General features: G+C 45.7%; 1 protein-coding gene and 1 long non-coding RNA gene across 2 annotated transcripts in view; both read right to left on the bottom strand.

The window, feature by feature from the left end:
* The window catches only part of rerg (RAS-like, estrogen-regulated, growth inhibitor), a 79,284-nt gene that overhangs the window by 9,072 nt on the left and 51,910 nt on the right, over nt 1-18,302 (bottom strand). The window lies entirely within an intron of this gene.
* LOC139432978 (uncharacterized) lies at nt 514-1,283 on the bottom strand. Its single transcript, XR_011642548.1, has 2 exons — nt 1,210-1,283; nt 514-820 (listed from the first exon to the last, which is right to left on the bottom strand). It is a non-coding gene; the product is annotated as an uncharacterized lncRNA (long non-coding RNA).

Genomic DNA, 18,302 nt, shown 5'->3' with positions numbered 1-18,302 from the left:
TCATTTCTACCATTTTCTTAAATTCATGGTAGTTTCAGTAATCCCCTGGTAATTGAGGACACAAGTTATCTAAATGACTAATGTCGTCTTTATGGCTTTCAGAAAGGACAGGAGACAGACAGGATATGATGATGATGATGTTAAATGTGTTGCTTTAGGAACATCCATTGCAAATACATGGAATTCAATAAACATAGAAGAGCATATCATGCAGTTTGTCGGTGCCTTTTCCTCCGTGTTGTCCTGGTTTGCTGTGCTGCCTCCTAGTCGCCACCATGGTTTGCTGTGCTGCCTCCTAGTCGCCACCATGGTTTGATGTGCTGCCTGGGGATGCTCAAATCGCTCAGAGAAAGGAGTACGAATGTACGGCTTCCCCACTGACACAGAGCGGAGGAAAAGATGGCTGGCTCAAGTCAGCAGGAGCAATTTCACGACCAACAGCAACAAAATATGTGATTTATATACAAACACTGCATTTGCACTTTTTCACAAAACGAAAACCACACCATTGGGAAAGCTTAATGTTTTGTTTAATACAAAAAAACAGGGAAAGGCTTGAAAAACACTGAGAGTTGAGACTCAGGGTGCAGGGTGAGGGTCTCAGTGCAGGTATTCAGGCTCCATTGAACCCCCCTCTGGTTCTTGTGCTGAGAGAGGGAGTAACAGACAGGAGAAAGGGTTATACACACCTATATAGCACACCTATTGCCTTGGGGAGATAACGTGTTTACTTATATAAAACAGTAGTATTAAACGTACCTTGTGTTTTCACTCTCACTTAAGTCCCTCTCCCTTTGCCATCAATCCAAAATCAGCTGTGCTGTAACATTATACAGACAGGTAATAATCAACAGAATCACAAGGACACAATATGGCTCTGCTAAAAACACTCACTCTTACACGCACCAAAGTTATATTTATCTAATATTTAACTCCCTCCACCCCCGCATACAATCCCGTTTAGAAGCCCCTCTTCTCTAATTCAACATGTTGGACGAAATGACATTAAGAGAACGGAATTTACAATTAAAAGGCTGTTCAACGTGTGTTGCTAACTTGCTTCGGTATGCTAGCTTAATCTGTTATCTGTAAACGTTCCCTAAATCTACTAATTTAGGGATAATCCACTGACATCCTTTAATACACATGTTCATTTGAATCAGATGTACTGATAATATCCGCAATATACATCTTTAAACTGTTTCTTACCTTTAAAAGTCCGTCACGAACGGTGTATTATGCTGCAACTCCACAGCTCTGCCAGCCTTGGCGCTAACTTCCGGGGAACGATTGAGAGGCTCCACGATCCGCCATTGCTGTAAAAAAGTGGTCCATTGGAGTGAACGGAGATGTCGTAACTCTTCTATTAAATGGCTCTGGGTCGAACGAATGCCTCCTCATCCGGAAGCTGACCGAGCAGACCCGAGCAGCAGTCGAGAGGAGCCGAGCGCATCCGCGAAGCACACGTCAGAGTTCCCGTTAGCCGGCAAATCTAAATATCTTCGCTCAAAATAATTTCCCTTTAGAGCAATACCGCTTCAGTTCCGCCACTTATGTGACAGACAAGAAGAGTATGTGACAGACAAGAATAGTCAACTCTAATGTCTAACACTTAATGTGGAGAAAGAGATGTCCTGTATGGGTTGATTGTGCGTTGATCTGTTGGTAATGCCTCGGGGTTCCGGTGGGCATGTAAACAAATGCATAATGCTGCGCTATACTTTGTGGCCTCACCCAGTTGCATAGCGACACTTATTGTGTAGTTGTCTTTTAATAAGCAGGTAGTCATGTCATTAGCTAGAACTAGCTGGATCTGATCGATATGGACATAAACGCGAGTGAAGTCTAATCTGACGGGAGAGAGAGATCAGCTGCTGCTGACGAGTCGAGACTCGACACGCAGCTCTGCATAACCACATGCAGCGGTGAGCGGAACAAAACACACACTTCAGGTTAGAATATCACACGTAGCTATTTTAATTACCTCTCAAACTACCTAAACTAGTTATAGATATGTTTAGTTTTACTGTCGGGTCACTCATTACTAGATCCAAGCGGCATGATACTGGCATAATAGATTGCCCGATCGGGCAACCAGCAGGTGAGGCTTCATTGCCCGAGCTAAATACTAGATGGCCCCTGGTTTTTTAAAACAACATTTCCCATCCACGGGGCCGACTAAAGCGGTCTCATCAGCTTGTTCGTTCATGTTTGACTATTGATCACCATGGTTTGTTGTTTGAAGTCCCATGCTGAAGTCATGAACGTTAGTTGGTACTCCAGTATAATCGGTACGCCTGAAACTAATCCAGTGAGAAACGTTCCGCTGTGCAAAAATAAGTGCGATTAAAATGCGTTAATTTTTTTAACGCGTTACTTTTTGTGTAATTAATTAATCTTAATTAACGCATTAAAGTCCCGGCCCTAATATATATATATATATATATATATATATATATATATACGTATTGCTTCATAAATATTGTATTTATTACTGGCTGCCGTCCCTTAGTTAGTATTCAACTTCTGTAATGAATCTGTAGTATCTGTGTAATATATACTTCCATCTTTAATACTCACCTGGCTGCTATCTCACAACTTTATCAATGCTAAACTTATTTTATTTTTGAAATACTGTCAGTGGTACTGGATGTGTATTTTGTAAATTGTGTAAATTGTGTAACTTTTGTCTTTAATATTTGATGCATGCTTCCTCATTAACATTCAGATATCATTGGCTCTTTACTTGCTGTAACAATGTAAATGTCCCCTCTGTTGGACGATTAAAGGTATTCTGATTCTGCCATTATTAATAAACCAGGTCAGTGCTAAATGCACACAGAGAGTCGCTGAGCATGTGACTTCATTAATGACATGGCTATGCAACCAAAACGACTGTTGGTCATGGTTCTATTTCGTCCCTAATGACCGCCAGAGGCGGTGCTTTAGCACTGGATATGTCCATCGCACGCATGCGCAGTTTGAGTACCTAATAATAACAAAGTCACCTGTGACCCACGTGACTACGGCTACATAGGCCGGCGTCATTAGCGGATCGGCTCCTTTTCATCTTCTCGCTTCGCGAGAGTACCGCGGCTACATTCTTGTAGCCTACAGCGTTCAGGTTTGAACGTTTGATCTGAGGGATTTCTCTGCAAACAGCTGGCCGCGTGCAGCTTCACGACTGACAGTCGGAGCTACGGGTTGTTAACGCGTCCTCCAGGAGCTGTGGCCGGCTGTGCAGAGCCTCGACGGACAGGTTTGTGTCAACTTGTTGCTGGTGATGGCTGTGTCCCCGCACCCTCTCCCAACTAAGTTGGGACAGCTGATTGCTGTCTTATTTATTGTTTGGCTTAGACTTTCTGGTGACGACAGTGTTCCCGCTTCCTCCCCGCTTCCTCTCCCATAAAGTTGCCCTTATTATGCTCTTTTGAAAGTTGTGCTTGTGGCGTTGTGCCCGAGCTATCATTAGCATTTGAGTCCCAGCTTTAGCTGCGTCTCTCATTCAATTTAGTATGGAAAGCCCATATTTTGCCCGTTTTTTGTTTAGATGCAGAGAGTAAGGTAAGTAGGCTACTGGCCATAGTTACTACTGTAACTACGGTCCTAGGCCATGTAAGCACTGGCCATGGTTACTACTGTGACCATGGCCTACGGTTCTATGCGGGCTGTTCTATTCCATAGAAGCTAATTATCTGGTCTTAACATTTGTGTTTTGACTTGGTTGCTTGAGTGTTAGCAGCAGCCGCTTGGCTAACACCTTGCATGTACTGTTAAGCTTCACTATTTAACTCAGCCGGTGAGGGCAGTGCTCTCGCTCCCGCTCCCGGTAACGTATGGTTTTGATTGCAGTAGCACTATATCGTTGTATTTACTGCTCCTAGTACTAGACTCTAGCACTATGATGATATGCAGAGAACAATCTGCACTGTGTGTGCTGTGTGCTCTGCATGTGTGGCCATTAAAGAGGATTTCATTCTCCCAATATTATATCATCTAGGGTGCAGCCGTTGGCTGACACTTTTAGGCACCGGCCACAGTTACTACTGTAACTACGGTTCTAAGCCGTGTAAGTACTGGCCATAGTTACTACTGTAACTACGGTTCCAAGCCGTGTAAGTACTGGCCATAGTTACTACTGTAACTATAGTTCTATGCCGTGTAAGTACTGGCCATAGTTACTACTGTAACTACGGTTCTAAGCCGTGTAAATACTGGCCATAGTTACTACTGTAACTACAGTTCTATGCCATGTAAGCACTGGCCATGGTTACTGCTGTAACTACGGCGATGTGCTGTTCTCTTCTTTAGAAGCTAGTTATCTGGTCTTAAACATTTGTGTTTGACTTGATCTCGCTTGATTTAACAATCAAGCGAAGACGAGTCAACGTTGTTGAACGTCTTGTGTGTACTGTTAAGCTTCATTATTAACTCAGCTGGTGAAGGCAGTGCTCTCGCTCCCGCTCCCAGTAACATATTGTTTTGATTGTTAGCAGCAGCCGCTTGGCTAACATCTTGCATGTGTTATTAAAGCTTCTTTATTTAAGCTCAGCTGATGAAGGCAGTACTCTCGCTCCCACTCCAGGTAAACATATTGTTTTGATTGTTAGCAGCGGCCGCTTGGCTAACATCTGGCGTGTTCTGGCGAGCTTCGTTGTTTAACTCATCCGGTGAAGGCAGTGTTTTTCGCCCCCGCTCCTGGTAGACGTGCTGCTTGATTCTTAGCAGCAGCCGCCTGGCTAAGCTGTCCCGTTAAGCTTCTTTATTTAATCCAGCTAGGTGAAGGCAGTGCTCTCGCTCCAGCTCCCTCTGCCAGTAACGTGGGTGTAGTTACATCCCTCTTTGTTTTCGGCGAGTAGGAGCATTGCTCTACTCTTTCCTTTCAGCAGGCAGCTGGGGAAGGTTGTGTTCTCACGCCCACTCCCGGCTACGCTGCATCTGGCTACCTATAGACTGGCTCATTCATGTAGCGCTTGTATGGCTTCTCTTGAGCCCGAGGACGGCCATGACCGCTGCCCCCCTCTGCCTTGGCCTCGAGCATTTGAGGGAGGGTCTCACGCAAAGCGCCTGCATGAGCTGTAGACTCATGCCTCGGGCGCTCAGAGTGGCTAGAGTCGCAGAGGTGGCACCTCTCCTCGTCACAACTTCCTCCAGCTCAGTCTGACCGTTCCCGGTGACTTGATGGAGGGATGGCTATGGGTTCACCCCCCAGGTAGAGGGCAAGAAACAGGCTGCCCTCTAAGGTGAGTCGGTTAGCTGCCGTCATGGAGCAGACGAAGTCGCTCCTGTTGGCTCTTCAGCCAGGGGCCGGAGTGGGGGCTACTAGCTTACCGCCTGGCCCTCCTTCGGTCGCCACACCTCTGCTTGAGGATGCCATGTCGCTAGCGGCTCCGGATAAACCTCTTCTATGAAGGGGGGAGGCGGGACCCGCTCACCCCCGAGGAGGCTTCCCACTCCTCTGCTCAGAGCTCTCTGCAGGGCACGGAGGACGCCTTCATGGCGGCCGTTATTCGTGCGGCCCTGGTACGCTTGCAGCTTCAGGTTCCGCAGGCCGACTCGGCTCAGGCTAGCGCCTTTTTCAGGCATAACCCTGCCCCTTTTCACTCCCACTGTTCCTCCTTCAGAGGAGTACCTGAGGGAGCTCCATGCCCTCTCCCACTCTGCTGCCAGGCAGGATCCGGCGAGGGTGGGGCTGGGTCGCTTGCCATCCATTGAGCCTGCCATCGCCTCCCCGATTCGGGCTCCTGATGCCAGGTGCCCTCGGCCTCAGTGCAGGGTCACAAACGAGCTGCTCTGTAGGGCCTACGACATAGCGGCACGGGAACTCCCTCTCCCATCTGATACTGGCTTTCTCTACCTCTCTGCAGCAGGCTCTGGCTGAGCCTTCTTTGCTGGGCCTCAGTGATGCATCACTGTAAGCCTTTGCCCTAATGTCTAGGGAATGGGGACGAGTTATGTCCTTATTGGTGCAGACTCGTCGCCAGGTTTGGTCTCCGTCAGTCACCACTGTCGGAGACATGTCCTCCGTAGTGTGCCAGTCGAGCTTTTTGGGGCAGCTGCCCTGTAGGCACTGGAGCGTGCTGCCCAAGCTAGGCAGACCAGGCAGCAGCTCTCGGGTCTTCATAGGCCTGTGCCCGCTCCCAGCAGGCCCAGGGGCCCCTCTAGCAGCCGCTCTCAGCCACCAGCTTACAGTGGTGGTCTGCGCAGGTCCCAGCGGCCCACTCATCCACCTCCCGGGGGCTTCGTGCCGCCGGCCTTCTAGGCGGCCTCGTGCCTCAGAGCCTTACGGAGCGTCCACACTACAGCTCCAAAAATAGCTTGGAGCTGGGCGTGTCTGGAGCTTGGGGATTTTATTCAAGCAACACGGCCAACAACCAATCACATGAATCTCCCGCCCCCAACATACAAAGCAAAAACCCCCGGGGATTGTATGGGAGCAATATATATATATAAACTCCCCAAACAGGCGAAAACCTACCAGACTTCAGAACAGGAGTGATGTGATCCACTTTCTTAGTGTTAGTGAGGACTCGAGCAGCGGAGTTCTGAATCAGCTGCAGCTTTCTAATAGATTTTTTAGTGAGACCTGTGAAGACACCATTGCAGTAGTCCAGTCTACTGAAGATAAAGGCATGGACAAGTTTTTCCAAATCCTGCTGTGACATTAGTCTTTTAATCCTAGATATGTTCTTTAGGTGATAGTAGGCTGATTTAGTAACTGTTTTAATGTGACTGTTGAAACTCAGGTCAGAGTCCATGACTACACCTAGATTTCTGGCTTTATCTGTTGGTTTGAACATTGCAGACTGAAGCTCAGCGCTAACTTTTAAACGTTCTGCCTTGGCTCCAAAAACCATTACCTCAGTTTTATCTTTGTTTAATTGTAGAAAGTTCTGACACATCCAGTCATTGATTTGTTCAATGCACTTACTCAGTGTTTGAATTGGAGCATAGTCTCCTGGTGAAATTGTTGCGTAAATTTGTGTGTCATCTGCATAGCTATGGTAACTTATTTTGTTGTTCTTCATTATCTGAGCCAGTGGTAGCATGTAGATGTTAAAGAGAAGAGGCCCCAAGATGGAGCCTTGAGGAACCCCACATGTCATATTTGTCAACTCAGATGTGTATTTACCTATAGAAACAACGTTGTTTCTATCCTTTAAGTAGGATTTAAACCAATTTAGAACTGTTTCCGAAAGTCCCACCCAGTTTTCCAGTCGGTCCAGTAATATGCTGTGGTCAACAGTGTCAAACGCAGCACTGAGATCTAATAATACTAACACTGAAGTTCTGCCACTGTCTGTGTTTAAGTGGATGTCGTTAAAGACCTTTACAAGAGCAGTCTCAGTGCTGTGGTTTGGACGAAAGCCTGACTGGAACACATCGAAACAACTATTTAAATGGAAGAAATTACTCAACTGTTGAAAAACAACTTTTTCAATGATTTTACCTAGAAATGGCAGGTTTGATATGGGCCTGTAATTGTTCATTACTGAAGCATCTAGATTATTCTTTTTTAAGAGCGGTTTAATGACTGCAGTTTTCAGGGCCTGTGGAAAAATACCTGAGTGAAGAGATTTGTTTACTATATGAAGTAGTTCTGAGGCCATGCAAGGCAAAACATCTTTGAAAAATCCTGTTGGAATAATATCAAGGCAGCAGGAGGAGGATTTCAGAAGTTGTATAATGTCCTCTAGGTTTTTATCATTAATCTGATGGAATTGTGTCATGATGTCTGAATTGATGTTAAGTGGACACAGAGACAACACATTTGCTGTTCCTGATGCAGAGGCACTGACTGCTTGTCTGATTTTCTGAATTTTGTCAGTGAAAAAGGAGGCAAAATCATTGCACGCCCTGGTGGATAGAAATTCAGAGGCTACTGACACTGGGGGGTTAGTTAGTCTGTCGACGGTAGCAAACAAGGCACGTGCGTTGTTTTTGGTAATGATGTCAGAGAAGAATGATTGTCGTGCATTTTTCAATTCCAAATTATAAAGGCCAAGTCTCTCTTTATAAATTTCAAAGTGAACCTGGAGATTTGTTTTTCGCCACCTGCGTTCAGCTTTTCGACATTCTCTTTTTTCTGTTTTAACGCTTTGTGGTTACCTCTTTTTGAACACTTGTGTGAACAGAAATAGAGCTCTCAAAGAAAACACAGGAATGGTCAGACAGTGCAACATCAGTCACCACAACCTTAGAGATATTCAGACCCTTTGAGATAATTAAGTCCAGAGTGTGCCCCTTATTGTGCGTGGGCTCCGTCACATGCTGAGTCAGTCCATAGCTATCAAGAACACAAAACAGTTCTTTAGCCCCTCTGTCCTGGGGGTTGTCAACATGGATGTTAAAATCACCAACAATGACTAGACGGTCAAAGTCAATACTCACTATAGACAGCAGTTCAGTAAAGACATCAAAAAAGCTTGCACAGTATTTGGGTGGTCTATAGATATTTAGGAACAGAGCTCGAGAGGAGCATTTCAGCTGAAGGGCCACATATTCAAAAGAATCAAAGTTTCCATACGATGTCTTCCTGCATTGAAGGGAATCATTGAACAGAATGGCAACTCCACCTCCTTTCTTATGCATTCTTTCCTGACTCATAAAACTAAAGTTGGGAGGGGTTGATTCGATAAGAACAGCTGCACTGTTATTTTGTTCAATCCAAGTTTCTGTTAAAAACATAAAATCAAGATTGTGCTCAGTGATAAAATCATTGATTAAAAATGTTTTTCCTGCCAAAGACCTGACATTTAATAAAGCTAGTTTAAGTTCGTTAAACACACTATCAGTCATGTTTTTTGTAACAAGCTGTGGCTGACATGGAATCACTGCTAAATTAGATAAAGTCACACAAACGTTTGAGTGCTTCCTGTATCTAAGATGATTCACCGCTCTTAATCTATTACCTATCAACACAGATATCGGCAAAGCTACTGGCAGGCAGGGCCCGGGCATGTCCTGGAAAGAGTTGAGAGTGCCATACGCCCTTGAGCCTGGACCCAGCAGATATCAGTTTGCAGATTGTTTTGGTTTGGATGATTTTGGTAGGCATGGTGATGAAGCCGGGGGAGATGGTGCGCATTACTGCTTCGGTGATTTTGGTGGGCGTCGTTGAGGGGCGGGGGTAAAGGACATGCTGCCAGCCCTCTGTATCTCCTTCTTGTATTCAACGATCTCCAGGATGGTGGGCGAGGGTGAAAGGGTGAACGGAGTATCCTCAAAGGCGTTGACAGGGGGGGGGGGTGACGGGCGGTGGGGACTCCTCCGTGTGTTTCATAGGTCTCCCATAATCAGAACATTCCTCAGGCGGGTGCAGTGATACTTCTTCAGGGTTTTCTGCGCGATGTGTTGTGTCTATCTCCTGTTTTGATTCCTCTTGCCGCTTGTCCTTGGCAGAGGGAACAGATTGATGACGCAGGCAGTTGAATATGTTAGAGATAAACAATTTCACTCCTGACTTGTTCAGGCAAACTCCATTTGCCTTGAAAAGATGTCTGCGGTCCCAGAAAAAGTTAAAATTGTCAATAAAATGCACAGAATGGTCAGTACAGGCAGTTGAAAGCCAGGTGTTCAGTGCAAACAATCTGATGAATCTCTCCACTCCTCTTCTGACTGGCGGTAGAGGGCCACTGATGAACACCTCTGCATTTAGAGAGCTGGCAGTTTCCAGCAGACATTTAAAGTCTTTTTTCAGCACTTCTGACTCTTGTTTCACAACATCATTTGTTCCAATGTGTAGTACCACATTCTTCACAGTCGGATGTTCAGCCCCAATATGCAGGATCTTCTCAGCCAAGTCAGAGACTGTATCCTTGGGAAAACAGAGTACTTTGGTGTTGTTCTTACTACACAGACCTTTTACATCTCTTACAGCAGAGTCACCCACAATCAGAGTTTCAGGCCCAGTCGTTAGCTTTCCCTCTAGCCTTTTGCTTTTGGAGTAGCTATTGGTCCTTACCCTGCTGTGTGAAGAGGACGGGTTATCCAGGTCATCAGAAAGAGATCTCCGGCTCTCGGTCAGCGGAGCGTATCTGTTCTGGATTGGCACACTTGGTGGTTTAGGAGGATTTTTTGTAATTCTCCCTTTAGCAGCTGTCCACTGCTGTTTAGGGGTTGAAGAGGCGCTCCTCCTGGGTGATAACAATGCAGGCCAGCCGGTCGCATCACATATTTCAGAGTGTTGGGCTCTGCCCGTTATCCGTCCTCCCAAATCCCATGAAAATGATTTACTCTTACGGCGCGTCCACACTACAGCTTCAAAAAAAGCTTGGAGCTGGGCGTGTCTGTAGCTTGGGGATTTTATTCAAGCAACACGACCAACAACCAATCACATGAATCTCCCGCCCCCGACATACAAAGCAAAAAACCCCGGGGATTTTATGGGAGCAATATATATATAAACTCCCCAAACAGGCGAAAACCTACCAGTTTCACCCACCGTCTCTGCCACCTCCCTCCATGCCTGGTTCCTCCGGTTTATATCCCGGTAGGTGAAGAGGGTCTGGTCATACAAAACCGGGTGATTTGCTACGGCGATAGTTAGTTTCTCCTCCAACTTTTTTTGAAATATAGAAATGAACGGCGGGATATCTCTCCCAGCTTAGACGCGGTTTGATTGGCTACAGCTTGAGCTGTCAGATTTTCAGAAACAGGATTGGATTGGCTGGCGCTGGCTACTCCGGCGTCAGAAGTTGAACATTGTTCAACTTCTGACGCCGGACTGCTCTGCTACCCACAATTCAGTTCGGCGAAAAAGCGAGGCAACGTGACGTCACCCCATTGAAAGTGAATGGGCAGATTGGAGTTTTCGACGCTGTCGACGCTGTAGTGTGGACGGGCCTGTTAGGCTTTGCACCCAGAGAGTTCCAGGGAGGACCACCACTTGTAGATTTATTACCCGGTACACAGCCCTCCTGTTCCTTGGAATCCTTGTAGCTGCTAACTAGCTGTGAGTTAGCATACCCTTTTCCATTATTTTGCAACACTGGTAAAGTGGTGTCATTCACACAACATAGTCCATTCACTTCCACGTTAACTTCCAACCGTTGCATTTTCATTTCCAGCACAGCTATCTTCTGTAGAAGTTTGTGGAAGTCATCTGTAGAGAACGGAGGCATTTTTCTACCAACTAGCTTAAGCTAAATAGCATGCAGTAGCCTACCAGGCTTTAGCTGTTGCTAGGCCACGCTACTGTAAGACTGAGGTCGTCGTAAAAATGTTGAAATATGGCTGAAAACCTCCGTCTATTTACGAAGATGAACTGTCCCAGTGATAGGTTAATGTCCAGGAGCCGCTGCTCGAAGTTTTCAGAGAATAAGAATAGGAAAATCAGCATAAAAAGTAAGCAGAGGCAGGAGCAAGCAGAAAAGCGTCTGCACTGTAAGAAAGATAAGCAAGAAGAGGGGACACCAGCAAGAAGAGGGGACACCAGCAAGAAGAGGGGCCACCATAGAGGTAGAAAGTGCGTGAGTGCAAGCTGCACAGCCCGAAGCTCTAGCACGTTGGCACGTTCCTTGGGACAGCATGTACGCTGTTGCCCAGACAGCAGTCCCTTCTAGACCAGTGGTTCTCAAATGGGGGTACGTGGACCCCTAGGGGTACGTTGGAGTACTGCAGGGGGTACGTGAGATTTATTTTATGTTAATGAAAAAACAACATAAGTAGGCCTAATGCATTTAAACAAACTACTAATAGTAGATGAACTACTTTATTCAAAAGTTTACAGTAATTCTGGACAATAAAATGGGAAAAATAAACGGGGTGCTCTCTTTTCCTCCCCCTCTCCTGACAGCCCGTCAGTCTCGTGCAGCTCACTGAACCTGTAATAAGCCGACAGTAAAGAATACATATATTTTTAACTAGTTTAGCTAGTTCCAGAGTAGATAAACTAGCTAAGTGTGTTAGGTCTAACGTATTTTGCTCCGCTCACCGGTCCGTCACAGCGGGGGAGCTGTGATCCAGAAGAGCTGCGTGTTCTCCATCAGCAGCAGCTGATCTGATCTCTGATCTCTCGCGTCCGGTTATACTTCACTCGCGTTTATGTCCAAATCTATCAGATCTTGCTTGTTCTAGTTAATGATATAACTGCCTGCTTATCAAAGGACCTAAACAATAAGCGTAGCTTGGCAACGGCGTGTGGCCGCAAAGTATAGCGCAACAAAGTGCCACAATCATAAATCTATCGATTACATTTATGATTAAAAAATTATAAAAGTAGGGTAGACATGTGGAGATTATCTGACTGAACAAAACGTGATCCGTCTCTTAAATGTGTGTCAACCACAGACCTTATTTCGAGCTATTTTCCAAAATCCTATGGAGAAATCCCATTGCTTTTTTGTTGAGGGAACCCATGCGCAGCTTACTTCCGGGTTTTACGACGCGTCACTGTGGCACTCTATTATGCATATGTTTATATGAGGGGTCACAATCCCATGCTCATAAAATGCTCATATATTCCCCACACCTCTAAATAAATAAATATACCAATTTTAGGAAAAGTAACGAAGTTTGAGCAGTGTGGGTTTTATATGAACAGAGTTACACATATTTCAAAACACAAAGTGTAATAACTGCAGTTTGCCTCCCTGTCAGAATGACAAAGATCCTCAGTGAAGCACAAGCCCATGTTTCTCTCTACATTGTAAGTACAACTTATTAAAAAGATCAGTTCAATGCAACTAATGTCGTCTTAGTGTTATTGCATGATGTTAAAATTGGTTTGCCATGAATTTAGTGATGGATTGTAAACATTTGAAATGTAGCATTTAATTGTTTCTCAGTTACAATGTTGTTGTTTTAATAAATCAGACACCGATGGTGCAGCGCTGTGCTGTACCTCTTTATAAGCTTTTCATCCCTAACACATTGTTTCTGCGCTGATCAGGGGGTACTTGGCTGAATTTCTTTTTCAAAGGGGGTACATGATTGAAAAAAGTTTGAGAACCACTGTTCTAGACAGTGGGCGTTCTCACTCCACTCTGAATTTATGTGGCTGCTATTTCTGCCCGACATATTCGGGTCGACGGCGCCACGGCGGGGTGCCACAGGTCGGTGTCCCTCTTCCTGAGAGGGGCTTTACATCAGCATCCCCCTAGCACCCCGAGGACTCCGGCTTGGGACCTGCCCCATGCTGCCGGATGCCCTATCATCTCCTCCCTTCGAGCCCCTAGCCCAGGTGGAGCTTAAGTGGCTGTCCTTAAAGGCAGCATTTCTGCTTTCCATGACCGCAGGGAAACGAGTTGGAGAGCTACATGCCCTCTCCGTGAGCGATACATGCCTGAGGTGGAATTCCGATGGCTCGAGTGTTGCCCTCTGGCCGAACGTGGCGTTCCTGCCCAAGGTGCTTCCACTAGCCCACTCCAATCGGTCCAATCCAGCTGGCACGCTTTAACATCCCACAGGAGAACGGCACACCTGAGTTGCTGTGCCCTGTGCGTGCCCTAGAGGCGTATATTGGTGCTACGGCCCATATACGACAGTCAGAGCAGCTCTTCATTTGCCATGGCGGCACGAGAAGGGGCTCTGCTCTCTCCAAGCAGCGGCTGTCACCCATTCTAACCATGCTTCATACCCCTCTATTTCAGCCCTGTTCGAAAAGTGCTGATTCTGGGTCTGTAGGTTACAAAAAAAGAGTTTATGCCTGCTCAGAATTCTACTGAGATACTCAACTGCTAATAGCCGCTTTCACACCAAGTACTTAGCCGGTACTTGTCCCGGTACTTGTTCTCCCCCAACTCTTCAGTCCCTCAAACTGTTTTAGTAGATGGCGTTCTCACCGGAATAAATCCCAGAGGGAGGATTAGGCAAATGAAGCCGCTGACGTCACTTCTTCTTCTTCTGCTTTAGGTTTACTGGCAGGCCGCAAACAACTTCACGGCGTATACTGCCACCCGCTGTGCATGAGGCGTCTGTTAATCTTCCTCAGACATGAGGGGACTGGCTTCCATAGAAGCTGCTGGGTCGCGTCTTCCAAGTAAATCGCCAGAAGCGCCGACACTTCCTCATCACTCCACCGCTCCACTGCTCCCATGTTTTCTTTTGTATTGCCATAATTTAGTCTCTCTCCGTTGGTGCGCTGGGCTAATGCGAGCAAATAAAATGGCGGCTTCACAACATTTTTCAGAGTTTTACGGGGCGTGGTTTGCAATTCACCCAGCTAATCAGAAATTGTTTGTGTCCTTTTTGGTGTGAAACCAAATCTCCCCCCCCCATCGGCCTAGTTCGGGGGGAAATTACTAAATGTGATGAAAAGGCCATATCATGTTACAAACCACATGGAGGATTATTTCTGAAACAGTATGGAGCTCAAATGCTTTTTCTCTCGTATTTTTACCACAAGGTGATTTCCTTTTATATCCTGCTTTTTACACATACTCTCTCCAGTGCAGGTTAGCTCTGAGTGTTAGCGATGCTTGCTAATGTAAACACAGACCATATTACTTCCAAAACACGTTGCACAATGTTTCTGATAGCGACGTTTTTGATAGGGCCGTGGGTCTAAAGCCAGCCCACATTTCCGATATTACGTCATATCGGACGCAAATCTGGATCAGCTCCGTTGTACCCCCGTTTTTAGAGACGTGGGTACGGAGGAAAAGAGAGAGAGGGTTTTGTTTTCTGACACTTTGTGAGTTCCCCGACACACCGGGGATACATATTTATGTATATAAAAGACGTGAAAAAAAGTGAATTTTGCATGATAGGAGACCTTTAATGAATTAAAAGCTTCAATTACCTTTATCCTTTTCTGACTCAAAAACCACAAACAGTGATACAGAGGAACCTGTCACACAGATGTTCAGGCTTCAGGTTCAGGTGAAGAGCTATAAACAGCAGCTTGAGTCTCTGCACGTCCGACCCGCTGTGTCCCAGGTGCTCTCCCCTCTCTGGGGGACAGACTGCGTCCTGTGACGTGAGAGAAATGTCACAGAGAGCCAGAGGCGGAAAACGAGAAGCAATTTATAGCTGTTTGGCAGCATGAGGAGCATCTGTGAGGAGGAGAGACTCTCACAATGACCCGAGGGACAGCCGGTCTCAGGAGTCATCAGTCCGTGTCAGCTGCAGAGGTCATCTGTCCACACACCCCCCCCCCCCCCCCTCTGTGAGTCTGTTGCTAACGGCACTGACCCCCCAGTATCCCCTCTAAAGGTCTAGGACACGTAGGCCTGTTTGTGCAGGAGATAGAAAAACCGGAAAACAGAATCCAGTTTGTTGATATAGCCTTAAAATCAGTTTGCTCTTAAATAAACATACTTTACAAAATGCTACTTCACACATTCTAACCCAAACCAGTATAATTTATAATTTATTAAATATAAGCCTGGGCCTGAGTCTTCATCATGTCTTCACCATGAGCCTTCATCATGTCTTCAACATGAGTCTGAGTCTTCATCATGAGCCTGAGTCTTCATCATGTCTTCATCATGAGTCTGAGTCTTCATTGTGAGCCTGAGTCTTCACCATGAGCCTGAGTCTTCATCATGTCTTCAACATGAGCCTGAGTCTTCATCATGTCTTCAACATGAGCCTGAGTCTTCATCATGTCTTCATCATGAGTCTGAGTCTTCATTGTGAGCATGAGTCTTCACCATGAGCCTGAGTCTTCATCATGTATTCAACATGAGCCTGAATCTTCATCATGTCTTCAACATGAGCCTGAGTCTTCATTGTGAGCCTGAGTCTTCACCATGAGCCTTCATCATGTATTCAACATGAGCCTGAGTCTTCATCATGTCTTCAACATGAGCCTGAGTCTTCATTGTGAGCCTGAGTCTTCACCATGAGCCTTCATCATGTCTTCAACATGAGCCTGAGTCTTCATCATGTCTTCACCATGAGCCTGAGTCTTCATCATGTCTTCACCATGAGCCTGAATCTTCATCATGTCTTCACCATGAGCCTGAGTCTTCATCATGTCTTCACCATGAGCCTGAGTCTTCATCATGTCTTCATCATGAGCCTGAGTCTTCATCATGTCTTCACCATGAGCCTGAATCTTCATCATGTCTTCACCATGAGCCTGAGTCTTCATCATGTCTTCACCATGAGCCTGAGTCTTCATCATGTCTTCACCATGAGCCTGAATCTTCATCATGTCTTCACCATGAGCCTGAGTCTTCATCATGTCTTCACCATGAGCCTGAGTCTTCATCATGTCTTCACCATGAGCCTGAGTCTTCATCATGACTTCACCATGAGTCTGACTCTTCATCATGTCTTCACCATGAGTCTGAGTCTTCATCATGTCTTCACCATGAGCCTGAGTCTTCATCATGAGTCTGAGTCTTCATCATGAGCCTGAGTCTTCATCATGTCTTCACCATGAGCCTGAGTCTTCATCATGTCTTCACCATGAGCCTGAGTCTTCATCATGACTTCACCACATGTCTTCTTCTAATATGGTGCAATTGTGGATAAACCTAATTTTCAAAGACTTTTGGTTGATAACCAAGTCATTTTGTTGCAGAGACAAAACTAGGAAGTTCCGTATGTGTAAGTTTGAGAGTCCTTGGCAAATGACCCATTCACTTGGTTACGTATTACCATTTGCAGTTTATTTTGCCTTTGTTAATTAGGCTTTTATCTGATGCTCATCCGTGGAGTGGACAGGATCAGGTTCAAGGACTCAGCAACAGTTTGTGTTTCATTTCTCACAACAAAGACATTTCTACTGTTCGTCCTTGCTCCCCATTTGAATTCCTGCTATATTTCCAAATTGTGTATTACATTTTAAAAGGAACATTTATTGGGGCTCAGCAGTCTACAGTGGGAGGAACTTGGCATTTCGTTATCCAGTAGATGTGCTTTGGGGTGTAGGGGCGGCCGTTGCTTGGGCAGACCCAGGACATGCTGGAGCAGGAAACGGGCGTTTGTGTGCAAAGTGAAGATGAAAGAGTGCTTATCAGCTAAATCTAGCATGGTCCTCGCTTTAGAGAAAACTCTACAAAAACAAAAACACTTGATGGCACGTCCCTGCACTGAAACAAATCCATTTTCCAACAGGAATACAAGTAATTCCTCAAAAAAAGAAAAGCACATCTGAGCATGCTAACGAATAAGTAGATGAGAAATGGGGACGAATGGTGAGCTGTAAACACTCAAAGGCATTTTGAATGGAGCCCACATTGTAATCTCTGCCTGCACACACCCCTCCTGTGTGGTGTGACCATAATAGGGATTTAATAATGTGTCTGATTGGTCTCAGACACTCTCCAGCTCTGCTTTTATTCCCATAATGCACCTCATGCTGTGCTTTCTCGTCTGTGACGACATCTCTCGTGGTAATCATAGAGGCATGTTCTCGCTCTTTTCTGCCTTTTTTTTTTAAAACCACTAAACTATGTACCAATTTATGTTAACACAGTATATGTTGTATAAAGCTAGTGCACCCAGTACCAATACAAAAAGCTCTTTGGGCCTTATTGTTGTGCTCTAAAATGGATATTTATTTCTGATAACAGGTGGGTGTATACTGCCCTGATTTCCATCTGTGCCATTGTTGAGATGAGTGTTCCTGTTTTGTCCCCTCTCAAAGCACCTGCCGGCCATATGATGTGATGTGCCACAAAGTGGCGGTGAGAATGCGATCATCCTGTCATTACACGAATCGTTGATTGATAAAAAAGAGAGGAAATGCTCCTGTGTGAGGTAATTGTACTCCGCTGAGATGCTGCGCCTCAGTAGAAAAGAGATGATGTTAAAGAGAGCAACATGTGAGCTCTGCCCTGCGGAGTGAAGACAGGAAATGAAAAGCGCCTTTCAGAGCAGATGTTGTGTCTCTCACAGGGCAGGGAAGTGGCTCACTCTGCATATGATGTGTAGAAGAGCCTGATGTATTGCTCTGGTGAGGGAAATCTACTCTGAGTCAACCCTGAGTGCATCGACCGAGTTGTGCTGTTGTAATAACCTAAATTAATTGAATTCACTCCCTAAATAATGACTTAATTTCTTATTTTTGTATTTATTTCTTAGTTGTGGTTCTGTTCCTTTGTTTTCAACCTTAGTACAGGGTTGCCAACTCTCACGCATCTGGCGTGTGACACACGCTTTCACTCTCAGTCTCACGCTCTCACGCTGCCCAAACTATTCTCACGCCAAAAACAAGATGAACCGCCGATCGTTTTTGGTTGGTTATTTACAATGTTGAGTTGACAGCTGCTCAAGCTGTCGATCCGCTCCCTCCCCGCCCCCACCACTCTTAACAACGTTAACAGACAGCAGAGCAGTGGGAGCCGGTTGGTCAATCCGACCCGTATTGCGCATGCGCAGATCTGAGATCCAGTAGAAATGATAAC

This window comes from Pseudochaenichthys georgianus, chromosome 23 (assembly GCF_902827115.2).
Source record: "Pseudochaenichthys georgianus chromosome 23, fPseGeo1.2, whole genome shotgun sequence".
NCBI classification, from domain to species: Eukaryota; Metazoa; Chordata; class Actinopteri; order Perciformes; family Channichthyidae; genus Pseudochaenichthys; species Pseudochaenichthys georgianus.
Note: the sequence above shows the minus strand (reverse complement) of the source record. Positions and strands in the feature narration are given on the sequence as shown.